At 29.8% G+C, this 13734-nt stretch overlaps 2 protein-coding genes across 6 annotated transcripts in view; one reads left to right on the top strand and one right to left on the bottom strand.

Moving 5' to 3' along the window:
• The window catches only part of Noa36 (zinc finger protein 330 homolog Noa36), a 192143-nt gene that overhangs the window by 32718 nt on the left and 145691 nt on the right, over window positions 1–13734 (bottom strand). Inside the window, exon 1 of one of the 4 annotated variants that reach the window (XM_067278374.1) lies at window positions 2852–2946. The exons of 1 other annotated variant lie outside the window; for it this stretch is intronic. The gene's annotated coding sequence lies outside the window, so the exon portion shown is untranslated. Of the gene's footprint in view, window positions 1–1013; window positions 1112–2650; window positions 2779–2851; window positions 2947–13734 lie in introns of those variants that run through there. 2 more of the 4 variants (XM_067278377.1, XM_067278375.1) reach the window with 2 other exon arrangements.
• The window catches only part of LOC136981921 (rho GTPase-activating protein 26-like), a 34506-nt gene continuing 28760 nt past the window's right edge, over window positions 7989–13734 (top strand). Inside the window, exons 1-2 of one of the 2 annotated variants that reach the window (XM_067278309.1) lie at window positions 7998–8055; window positions 8611–8670. The gene's annotated coding sequence lies outside the window, so the exon portion shown is untranslated. Of the gene's footprint in view, window positions 8056–8610; window positions 8671–13734 lie in introns of both variants that reach the window. The other variant, XM_067278308.1, reaches the window with a different exon arrangement.

Genomic DNA, 13734 nt, shown 5'->3' with positions numbered 1-13734 from the left:
GACCGGTAGTGCGCCCATCAATTGTGGTGAGGTGCGAGAAACGACGTACGTTTGGATACAGTGAAGGAAAGAAAGACTTTTGGAGACAGTGTCTGAACAACCGGCTTGTGGGGTAGCGTCCCAACGAGCAAGCCACAGTCCGGTGAAAACCATAGTGGTGAGAACCACAGTCCGGCGGAAGACTGAGGACTATCTCCAAAAGATGCGGATATACAGTACCGAGAAGAACCACGATTGAAACAGTGCCTGTACGACGAATATATCAGTAAAGACACTAATAGTGCACCATCGAGGCTCACCTATGTAAGTTTTGTGAATCCTTTTTCGCTGTTATTAAACACATTGTAAATGGGAAACCTATCTCAGTGTGCCTTACATCGCCCACCCAGAAGGGCTGACCGCAAAACGCCATCCAAAAACACTCACCCCGGTCGCTTAACCTCACATGTGGATTGACAAAAATGCATATCTTACTTTTAATTTTTGTTATTTGATTATAAAAATGTCAAAAAGTTAACACACCAGATTTCACTTTGCTATAAAATATCTCAGAGGATGCAAACTTAGAACTCATCGTAAATGAGGATGTAAACTTAGGAAAGCACCATTTTTTCAGAATTTTGTTGATGAAAAAAAATCATGAGAGGTCACACGGGGTCTCACAGACTCTGTGTGACCTTTGCAAATTTCAGTAGACAACTGGGATCTTTGAGCATTTTCTTGTCACTGCAGCTGAATCAATTTCAATTCTGTAAGATCTGTTTCTTTGTGTTTTGATAGTGTTGAGTTTTAATGAAAATTGCGAGTTCAGCACTTTTAAAATGTTACAAGACTAGTAATTTCAAGCGATACCTATATTTCCTTTCAACTGGTAAGAGTTAATTCATTAATTTTTTTCACTGTTGGTTGATTTATTTTATTTTTTGTAATCATCCATTCAACATAGACAAGTTTCTGATTAAAAACATAAATAAGATAACAGTGAAGTATTAAATGTTAGTATATTGGCTCACCCAATCTTGCCTAGGCTAGTGCCACAAATCAATGCTAATTAAGGAGCTATCCAAGGTGTCAACCTTTTATATCACCTTAACTGGCACTGGTTCTGATAGTAACTGACACAATGCTGCTTTTACTTCTCAGGGGTCACTCTGAAAAATTTTTTTTAAAAATTGCCAACCATTTGCATTCATCATCAAACATAGTGTTGGTGAAGAATGCAAAAAGTAGATTTTGAAAAATCCTCATAAAACACCATTGGTTGATGTATTCATGATATGTCCCAAGACATTGAGCTGAAATGCTAAAACACCATCATCATCATCATCATAATTACAGATCTCTAAAACTTACAATAAGATTTAAACAATAAAATTCAATAAAAAAGATTTATGATATAAATATATTAAATAACTGACAATATTATCTAATGTACATGTTGATTAACAGCTTAAATACTAGACTTGATTTGTAATAAAGCAGAAAACAGTAATCAAATAGTTCCCCATCTCCGAAGATGATATAATTAAATTATCCTAAACAAACATTTGAAACAATTTTAACCAATGTTTTGATTATTTTAAATTAATATTAGTGTTAAAAATATGTACAGATGCCTAATTTGTCATAAAAATGATATTTTAAAACAGAATTCACTTATCTTGATGATAATCTGTACATTCCTATCTTAAAATATGGGACCAGACTGGTTGGCTGAATCCACATTCATTTTGCATCGTGTCGACACCCTGCAGTCTTTCAGTCGTTACTGAACACAACCCAGACTCCAGGACTGCATTCAGTAACGCAGAATGTTAAGTAAGAAATCTAATTGGCTAGAAGGGCAAAGGTAAGAAGTGTTTCAAGTATCCTCAAATGGTGTGCCAAATTAGCAAATTAGATTGAACATACATAAATGGCAAAAGATGTAATCATTATAATTTTACCATAATTTTAAGCTATGATAAATTATAACAACTTCATGACCATTATAAAAAAAAATATATTTAGTCCATCTTGCAAATCATACGACCAGCAGAACAATGACGACACTAGTAGAAGTTAGCATAGCCGGCCAAACTAGCTAAAATTCTAGCAGTGGAGGAGTCGAGATGTGGTTAGAAACAAGTTTGGCACGGCAGCACCACCAGACTCAGCAAGAATTCTGTGACACTGAACACAGCTCTGGACGAGGAGCCTGGACAGCGATGCCATTTGGCTTTCGATTGCATTCAGAATCTTAGCAGTATTAATTACTTACCGAGAAGCCACTGTCATTGTTCTTTTTTCATCAGACTCTTAGGTCTTTTTTTTTTTTTTAGCTCTTTCTGCCCCGTGGACACTAAGAGGGCCTCTTTTAGAAAACCCTTTATGGGTTCGGCCAGGTCCACATCGGGGCGGCCGGATAGCGACGGACGGGGCCCGACATATCCAGACGGACAACCCCCAAAAAATTCCTGGGGATGGCATGCAGCACCATACGTTTCAATGCAAAGTCAATGTGGAATCCACTAAACGAGTCTGGCCCCTAAAATATTACCATTTAGGTACCAGGGGATCTAAAATTTGGGGAGGATCCAAACTCCTCATTCAGGTTTATAGTAAAGTAACTTTTTGGTTATTTATTTACAGCATATTTACAAGAATCTACCTAAAAGTAACTCCTACCACATTTTTGTTCCCTGCTTATTTACTTGCCAAAATAGTCTGATATATAAAAATAACCGAGTGTTTATCATTGACTTAATGTCATTTTAAACTACTTGTCTATTCATTGGGCAAATCGTATTCAAATTAATAAATGTGAAACTTTGATTATAAAAAAAAAAAAAAAAACTATTTTAGAACTTACAGTAAGGAAATAGCTCCTGTTGCTTCGTAAACAAATTCACGTTGCCAGCTCTTCCGCTTTTTAAGTTGGAAACCGGAAGTGTTGCCAGCTATAATTATTTCTATTAAGAATTTACGGATATTGAATCGATTTTCTTGTAATATTTTTTAATATATTTTTCACATTTATTTATTTTATATTATTTTAAATATTTAGATAAAATTTAAAATCTTATTTCTATTATATTAGGAATGAATTTTTTTTTTCGTCTTTTCGCCGTGGGCATTAAGAGGACCTTTTTATCGCAAGCCCATTATGGGTTAGGTCTGACTCACGATAGCGAGGTCAAATATATTCGGACAGAATATTTCCGAAAAATTCTTGAAGTTTTTCCACCGTCCGGATTCGATTTCGGGCCTTTCAAACGAATCCAAACGGGTCGAAAAATTTCCTGGAATTTTTCGGAGTGGTCCATCAGGATATGCCGGGCCCCGTCCCTCACCACCTGGCCGAACCCTTAATGGGCTTTCTAAAAAAGGCCTTCTTAGTGCCCACAGGGCGGAAAGAATTAAGTCGGATTATCATAACTCTATTCTAGTTAGCCAAATTTAAGCCTAAACTGCCTAAACTGTCTAAACATTCTAAATTATTATCCGGACTATCGAGTCGGGAGGAATATTTGCAATTCCCACTCAACATCGCAATAGTGTCCACTCTGATTGGTGGATCGATCCTGCTGATTTATTGATATCATACATCAACGTTATGTTTTAGATATTTAAATAATTTATTAATTATATTAATGCATAATGTGAAGTTATATTTATAGATACAAATATTGTGTATCTTATTTCGTTTATTAATACTGTTATAAACTTGTTGCCAGAAAACGCAAATGGAAGAATTAGAGATGCAGTTACAGGTTCTTTGATCGTGCTTAGTACTATAGCAAAGAGAATTTTTTCTGCAGTTTCTGGATTAATTTTGTCAAATCTGAAGAGGCGGTCAAGATAAAAAAAAATTCACCATAACAGTCATTATAGTGAAAAAAATACATAAGCTACAATCTTCTGTATAAAGAGCTTTATTCTGCAATATTGATCGTAGATGTATCTCATTGTAAACTATAAGCTATATTACTCCATTACACCCAAAGAGCTATAGCTTTTTTTTTTTTTTTTTTTTTCTAACTCTTTCCGCCCTGTGGGCACTAAGAGGGCCTCTTTTAGTAGGCCCATTATGGGTTCGGCCAGGCCCACACTGGGGCGACCGGGTGGTGAGGGACGGGGCCCGACATATCCGAACGGACCACCCCCCCGAAAAATTCCTGGGGATTATTCGACCCGTTCGGATTCGATCCCGGGTCCCCCAGAGCGGTAGGCTGCCACCTTTACCGCTCGGCCATCCGGCTATAGCTTATGCAAGCAGCCTTTCATCTCAAGTAGAAAGGTGATAAAGTCAGACGGAAAGAGAAGTTCTACGTACAATTTTGGCTTGCAAGTATTTTAATCTTTATCTTACAGGAACTGAACTCAATCTGTTAACAGATCAACATATAGGCGATCTGCCATGAGGGTGTCTCCCGCGAGGGCTTTCTAATGGAAACTGGCTCCTATTTAATTGCTAGACACGTAAGAAAAACCAGGAAAACCCCACGTAACCAGCCGGTTAGTCAGGCCTGAATCCGCGACCAATCATCAGTATTCAGTAGTATTACTCAGCTACTGATAGACCCAGTTTTATGGTATTGATTAAAATACATCAGTATAAAACCCCATTTGGACAGACACCTTTATAACAGAGTTTCGTTATAGGGTGTTCGCGTTTCACTGTAAACATGTTTCGTTATACTACAGAATGCAAAAAAATTGATTGTTGATCTTGATCATCTGATATACAACTACAGTGAAACCTGCTAATGTGACCACTGAAGGGACTAGTTTTATGAACGGTAAACACTGTAATGCAATTGCTGTATTCGAAGGTAAATTAATTTATTCAAAATCTAACATAATGTTACGTATATGCAGTGGTGATATTCGGCGGGTTCGCACAGGTTCGGCCGAACCCGTTGTTAAAATTTTCAGTTTCCTGAACCTTGTTAAACACACGGAACATTTCTCAGTGGGTTTGTTTTTTTTTTTAAATATATTAAAATATGCGTATTATACTCTGTAATACTACTAAACTAGGGCCTTATACCCCGTTTGTACAAAGGCCGGATGGCCGAGCGGTCAAGGTGGCAGCCTGACGCTCTGGGGGACCCGGGCTCGAATCCCGACGGGTCGAAAAATCCCCAAGAATTTTTCGGGGGGTGGTTCGTCCGGATATGTCGGGCCTCGTCCCTCACCACCCGGTCGCCCCATTGTGGGCCTAACCGACATAATGGCTTGCAAAAGAGGCCCTCTTAGTGCCCACAGGGCGGAAAGAGTTAAAAAAAAAAAAAACCCGTTTGTACCGAGCATTTCAATCTAGATTGTGAGCAAGGTCAGGGAGTATGTCTTGGTGCGATCCCTCTCGACCGAAACGAGGTTTAATCGCGATCGATTCAAGAGAATTCTTGAAAGTAGATCCAGTCATAAGAGAGATCCCAGAATGCCACGCGCGCGAGATAATACAAGATGGCTGTGGAACACGTGTCGGGCTATGGACAGCGAAAGAAAATGTATAATGTATCTCGAGAGATGATGACACGTGTCTATTTCCATTTCTAGAAGCGTCATTTCGCGGTAAGAAATTCCTCTGCCTAAAAGAAAAAAAGGTCGACAGCTCTAAAACACTATCGTTACCCGGCCTTCACCCATTGCCCGTTACGTTAGGGAGAAATTTTCTGCTAGCGAACCCCTTGTTAAATATTTCGAATATCACCACTGCGTATATGACCTAACTTCGCGGCGCTACCATCGACATATGACGTAGAGATTTCTAGTTACGTGGAGAGTTTGCTCTCTGTGTACAGTATTATACTTTGTGATATGTAAACGCTAAGCGTGTTTTTTTTTCTGTTTCGGATAATCGAGTTTCTACTGTATATTAAAACAATAAAATTAGGTTTATGTGAATCACTAATACCGTATCGATATACTTCATAAGCTGGACAATGTAGTGACTGATACTTTTCGAGAAACGTTATTTTCAAGCCATTATAAAATAATAAAAACACATTGTTGCCTCCCCTAAAAGCAAACGTATTGAAATGTTAATATTTTATTTTAATTGAGAAGTGGAAAATTTGATTTTTTAAAATAAAATTTTAACAACAGTAGAAAACTACATACCGATAATACTACTAATACCATTTTGTTATATGTTAAACGAACAATTATTTATGCATACGTCATACAACTTGTACACACTTACCCAGTTAAAGCTTGCAATTTAAACTGATTCTTTTTTCCTTCACGACACGTATCCAATACCTATTCTCCTCTTGTTTAAGTTATCCATACAAGCAGAGCCTTTCAGAACTCAGCAAGGACGGGACTAGAGAGGAAGCTATAGGAAACGACTGCCCCTAAGATGTTTTTATTGCTAACAGGTGCTTTATCAGTTTTTTAAAATAATATTTATATATATTTTTAAAATACTTTTAAGCTTTGTTTTAAATAATTATTAAATCAATAACACTTTTCATACAGTATATTGTTCATTTCGTTATACAAATTAAAGACCCATCCCTTAATTTTTACTCTTGTCTAGCCTCCAGTTATATGAGTTACAACACGAACGTGTTGAGAATATCACGTGGTAATTCAAACTCGTTCATTGAGACCATTCACTGTACGAATTTATGACACGTGACACTCTCAACACATTCGTATTGTTACTCACATAACTCGAGGCACCCTGAACGAGTACAATCTTCTGTATAAGAGATATGTGAAGCCCCATCTTGGCATACAAGATATATGCCTAAATTAAAACAAGTGGATCACTAATACTCGTTTAAATTAAAACAACTAAATTTAATAGCTATTTTTTTTTTTTTTTTTTTTTTTTAAATCTAGGAAATATAGTATATTTACCTTATTCAAAGTGTATTGGTTTAGTTAGATCAGTGTACACTTTTACGTCACTTGACGTCATTCCTGTGCTTTTCTTTATAATGGGAAAATGTGAAATGACGTCAAATTGAAATAATACTATACACTATCTTTGATTTTTTAAAAATAAATATTTAATTTATTCGATAGTACATGCAAAAACCTTATGCGCCATAAGAAAAAGTACGACGTTAAGTATCATTCTTTAAGATAACTTATTTTTCCATTACAATTAATAATGAACTATCGGAGAAAATGCGCATAACTTTATCCTAGTTTACAAAAAAAACGGCGTACAACTCATATTATTTAGACTCATAATTCAAAAATATATAGGAAATTTTAAATTTATAATCATTAAAATGAATCATTAAAACAAAAATATTTAAAATCTCTTTATAAAACCTCATAAATATTTTAAATCGATTAATTTTAAATGCTAAATGAATTTTAAACATTAAATATTCCAAGAGCATATCCAATTTTTCATAATTAGACAGAGAAATTGTTATTATTAGTAACATGATACAACTTTGAATATAAATTTAAAAGCAAATTTTACTATTAAAAAATTGAATAAAGTAATTTAAATTGTATTTATTTTTATACTTATTTCTAGATATTATAATTTACATAAATTTATTATTATTTAAATAATAATTTCAATTATATCAATTTTTAATGTAAATAAACCATTGATGAGATATCTGAAAATCAATCAATATTTTAATGATTTTCTTGTCTTCCATTAAAATAAAACGATTTAAATAGAAAAGATATTCATCGCGTACGTTTCGCGATACAGTCAACCGCAATAATATTATTACAGGCAATAAAATAATGGAGTAAAAATAACCAATGCAACATTAACGCATGACATCGTCACGAAATCATAAAACATTTACAAATATATTTAAATTTCTGTAATAATGTTATTTCCAACCAAATAACAAATAAATATCTCTTCAAGAATTAAATATTTGGCAGTATTTTTAGTATTTTTTTTTTTTTTGTATAAAAATAAAATCAAATTTTATCGATTAAATCGCAAAAAACAAGAAATGAACTCAAAAGTCGTATCGAGTTAATCTTATAAATAATTACTGAGCTTTAATTGAATCGATCAATGGAACCAAACATGGCGGATGACGAAAGCAGGGAAGCTCTTCGAATCATTTTAGTGTACGTATCTACGAAATAATTTTAAATTTTATTACTGTAAATGCCACTTCACTGCATGGTTAGTTTCGTTATGCAGTGAAGCCAACCTAAATTAGGTGTATTAAACTTGATATTGGGGGGATAGTCTAATCTGTATCGGTTTGACTGTATTCCATTAATCTTTCCTTAATATAAAAATAATTTTTTAAATTATATACATAAAAATAATTCGATTTAATTTACAATTATTAGAAATATATTTTGTTTTTAATGCTTAAAATAAAACCTTAACGAGAATCGTGTTATTTAAAAAATGATTTTAGTGATGTATGAATTGTAATACCAATTTTTCATATATAAAAAATTATTATTTTTTTTGTTGTTTTTATAAAAATTTATTTAAAATTTATTCACAGTAATTAGTTTGAATAGGCTATTTGGATTATTTTCTCCAGTATAAATTTAGCTTCTTTTTAAATAATTTTTTCTAAGTTATAACTTAATATCATATCCATGTTTAAGTTAGGAATTGTGTAAATATACTAATATATGTACGTATGATATGATTGGTTATAGATCCATACATCACACCTTTTGTTTCTACTTGAGTTGATAGTTTTGGTATGAATTTTTCAGGTAAGCTTTAATTTTTAACCATAATTTAGATAATTGTATGAATGTGTATAGTATAATGTAGATTACATTTTTATCTATAGGACATTTAAATTATATATTCTTCCTGTTGCTCTTAAAATATTTACAATAAATTTAATTATAAAATGTTACTTTTTGAATAAATACTTTTTACTAAATTAAATGAAACGAGGAAAATTTATTTATCTTTGCGATCTAAAAATAAAATATGTATGTAAAGTATTCTATTCAAAAGTAAATTGGTTACATTCAAATAAGTATTATATTATATTGATATATGAAAAATGATTTTAATCATTAATTGCTTTATTTTAAAAAGTTAAGCCGATTTTTCTTGGTACGCTATCAAAAATTACCTGTCGGCAACCGCCTTGACGAAAACATTTAAATATTGCAAAAATGTATAAACTAATATTGTATATGCTAAATAAGGTTAATTTAATTTTTTTAATTGATAAAAATATACAAATATATTTAAAAGATTAGACTATTCATTCCATCATCTGTGTTCAATAGATGTTTTAATAAGTAATTATAATTGGAAACAAAATTTTCAAGATAGTTTTAAGGATTCAAATACACATTTTCACGTCAATTTAGATCAAGATATGAGAATGTTTAAGTCTTATCAATTGATGAAAACATTTTGAAAAATTTTTATTATAATTTAAAACATTATTTTAAAGATTTTTTGATATTAATAATATAATTTGATTTTTTAAAATATTAAAAAAGAAAAAAAATTCAAATTATCTAGTTTATTAACTTGTTATAACTGTTCAATATGTTTTTACATATTTGTAATATTAATACTTATAATTAAATTAATATATTTAATATTATTATAATACATAATATAATATTTAATATTTGTATCTTTATAAGTTACAAATATTAAATACATTTGTATATAGAATATAATAGCATAATTTAATTTTAATACTAGAAAACAAGGTTTATTAATAATGCAAATAAATTAATTTCTAATTAAACCATTTAAAATTAAATTAATTATTTAATGTAAAAACATTTTATATTTTATTTTTTTAAACAATTGAATGCATAAGATCTTTTTTATTAATGAGAAATATAAGATATATTGCTAAATTTCTTCTAAGGATTTTATTATATGAGATAATTATATTAATTATATTTAACTGTAGATAATATTTAATAGAAAAGTTAATAGATTTCTTATGTTGCAAGCTTATTTTATTATAAAAATAAAAATAACAGTAAAGTCACTGAGTTGGTTTTACTGTTTTTTTTTTAAACAAACCCAAAACCCCCCAAAAATAAATAAATTGCAGCAACATCAGCTGAATTTAATGATACAGAACTGAGTCAGCTCATCACCATCTAACTAGCAATTCCCATCTTTAATATTAATTTTTTACAGATAATATTCCAAGCAATAAAAATAAAAAACAGAATTATTCTAATAAACTTAATTTTATCTAAATTAAAAAAAATTTAATAATTTTTATCATTGGATTTTGCATATATTGAATATATCATGTACAGTACATAAAACATCATTCCAATTCAGAGAGATAATTCAATAGGTCCTTGTAAATTATTGATCCAAGGTGATAATAAGAGTGTTTTCATTATGTGCTATAAATATCGTGTATGCTATTTTCTCTTTTTATATTTAACTATATCAGATAATAATAATAATAATAATAATAATAAACATTAGGCAGAGTTAAAGCTACTTTCATTTGTAGATGGGAATCAGCTAATCAGTTGTTTCCAACTTGGTTGCTAGTGACTCCTGTTGGGTCAATCAATTTATTTTGGGTGTTTAATAAATTACTAGGAGTCATTTGGGTCAGTGGATGAATTTATTGTTTTTAAATATAAAGATAATATATAATAATTACTAAAATTTAAAGCTATATCAATTAAGTAAACAGACAATTTTGAATTTTGATTTATGTTTAATGAAAAAGTATAATAATTATTATTATTATTATTAATTCCTATTTATTTATTTTATTCTATCCTATTTTCTCTGTGTCAATGTAGGAAAAGCCAGTGAATTAAATATAATTTTGGAAAGAAAAGGTCTATAAGCAAAAAAAAGGTTGGAATCTCCATCATTTAGAATGGGAGTTACTTCAGAACTGACTTTAGCCTTCAAAGCTTTTATTTCTATGATACTAAGCTTTTGTGTTTTAAAATAATGTAAAAAGTTCAATATAAATTTTTATAAAATAGTACAAAATAAATGCTATTTCGAATGTTTTCAGATTTGATATTTTATTTACAGTACACATTTTTTATATATAAAATTATTAGAACTGCACTTTGAATCTGAAAATGTTCCAATTTAGAAAACTGATTTCTTTTGAAATATTATTTAGGAGATTTATAAATAAGTAAACTTTCATAACTACTTTAAAAGATTAAAGCATTATTTCTTTAAGAATGCATATGGTTAAGAAAAGTCAATATACTCTAACAAAGTTATTGAAATTAGTATATAATTATAGAAAATTTTATCAGTAGATTAAAGAAATATGAAATCATCATCGACAAAAATGATTTGTTAAAATGATGCACCCTAAATTTGCTACATTTTTAACAAATAATTCTGCTTCACATACTTTACAGAACTGAATTTATTAAATTAATTATTGTATTTTTTACTTATAAGATGCAATTTTTTGTACCTAAAATTTACCTGAAAATTAAGATGTGTCCTAGAAGCTGAATGCATCTTATACTGTTAATAATAATTTTTTGCCAATAAATTGACATAAAAAATGTGGTGCATCAATACAGCAGCGTGTCTTATGAGGCAAAAAATATGGTATATCATAGAAGTTATAGTAATTAAACAGTTTATATTTATATTTATTTAATTTTTTAAATCAAAACTTTATTCTATCTATCATAATATTTATTACAGAATAAAATATTTTATATATAATATTAATATATCTTTAAAATTATTTTTAAAAGATTTATTGTAAAGTTAAATGATAAAAATAGTGAAAAGGCAAAAGACTATTAGTTTGAGTTTTGTATATAACTAAAATAATTAAAGAAGCGAGTTATTCATTATTTTGTAGACAAACAACTAAATAAGAAATTGTAATTTTTATTTAATTTGCTTTTTAATTATAGTTTTACTCCTGTTATATCTAATTTTTAAGGTTTTTATTAATATATATAATATCTCTAGAAATATGGAAATGATGCTCATTTGTTAATGCAAGTATATCAGATGTATAACAAAATATCAAATCAAAATCCCTTCTAATGTTATAATCAACTATTCTTCAATTATCAGTAATCAGTAATAAAAAATATAAGATATTTAGACATCTTAAATCTTAATAACAGAAATTTAGCCAATAAGAAATGAAAAGTGGATTCGACTTTTTTTGAACGGATTCTGTTTAAGTCCCATAAGAAATTTAAATTAGTATGTCCTGGTGAGTTTAAACATCTATCAGTTGCATAATATTTAGGGTTGTCAAATCTTTTGGATTCAGGAGATTTTCAAAATTTAGCAAACATCTTAAAATTCTTTACTTTTGAATCTAGGTCTATTCTTCCTGTATTTATTCAACAAGATGATTGACTTTTGAGTTATATATTAAAACTGACTAAAGAATAGGCTACAGCATTTTGATATTGCTAAGAGTAAAAAAAAAATGTCAAATATCCTATAATTTTTTTACTCCTGGCATGGAAAAACTCTCTCAGAATTACTCTTTGGAGATTGGATAGCTTAATAATACTGAATGTAAAATAATATAGTTTTTAAATTGATCTGTAAAATTTTATATGTTATATTATTCAACATAATATAACACAAAAAATAATATAACACAAAAAAATAAAGTTTTTTCAAGATATTTATTTAAGATGTAATTAGTTCATGCCAAATTTGACCTTTTGAATTCAAAGATCAACTCAGACCATAATGATACAGAATATTTTTAATAGTACAGTACTTTATCATGTAACTAATTCATCTACAAATATAAATGTCATTTTAAAAATGTATTATTTTAAGACAATTGTATTAAAAATCATTATACTTTTGTATTTACAATCATATTATTTTGGTTTATTTTTAATTTAGCAGTTTCTAATGGCTTTTTTTTTTTTTTTTTATTCAAGTAATGAGAAGCTACTACTTAAAAACCTTTGCTTAAGATTATACTTTTTAGTTTTATAGTTAAAAATCTTTTTACAATTTTTAGAATTATAAAAACGAAGGTTTCTAACAGAAATATGCTCAGAACTTTTAAACATAGTTAACATATCTTTTAATTTAAAATATGAAGACTTTCAACTGCTCTTTTCATAATTTTAAAATAAGTATTTGAATAAATGAAAGGAGTAAATAAGTAAATTAATTTAAAAATTGACATGTAGTAATTTTATAAAATATGTTAAAGATGATATAATACTTTAACTTTAAATTTCAGTAATATATTTTATAAAAATAATTAAATTTATTAAAAAATTTAAAAACAACAAATATAATATATAGGCACACAATACGAAATCTTACTCAAGGAGTCCACTAATAAAGTTTTTTATATCTGAAACGTTTTTGGGAGGCATTCTTCCCATCTTCAGTAGAAATCAGTTTTTCTAACACTTTTAAAGTGTTTGAAACAATTAAAATCTTGAGAATTTGTATTTGTAGCCATTGTTTTGTGTTATAGCTTCAGTGGTGTGTTATAGCTTCATGGGGCCCAGAAAAATCTGAATTAGGTGGCCTCGTGCACAGCGTTGACTTCAGACAGTTTTCTTTGGAGAATCCTCTGGTATCCTCTTTCCTTTTCTTATTAACATGACCTTGATGGCTAAGTTCTGTGCTGTACCTGCACCATACCAACTATCTACGGTCCCCTGATATGGTGCCATATTTAAATTTCGATAATCTTACTACAATAATGAGTTTATAAACAATTGGTTTGGGGTCCCCAGTCAATTGCCCTTTTTTGCCCATAGGATAATGTACCACTGCTTTGTGGTGCGTTGTATGGTCTACTGAAGATGGGAGGAATTCCTCAA

The sequence above is a fragment of the Centruroides vittatus genome, unplaced genomic scaffold (assembly GCF_030686945.1).
Source record: "Centruroides vittatus isolate TY-2023 unplaced genomic scaffold, ASM3068694v2 contig_799, whole genome shotgun sequence".
Lineage (NCBI taxonomy): Eukaryota > Metazoa > Arthropoda > Arachnida > Scorpiones > Buthidae > Centruroides > Centruroides vittatus.
Note: the sequence above shows the minus strand (reverse complement) of the source record. Positions and strands in the feature narration are given on the sequence as shown.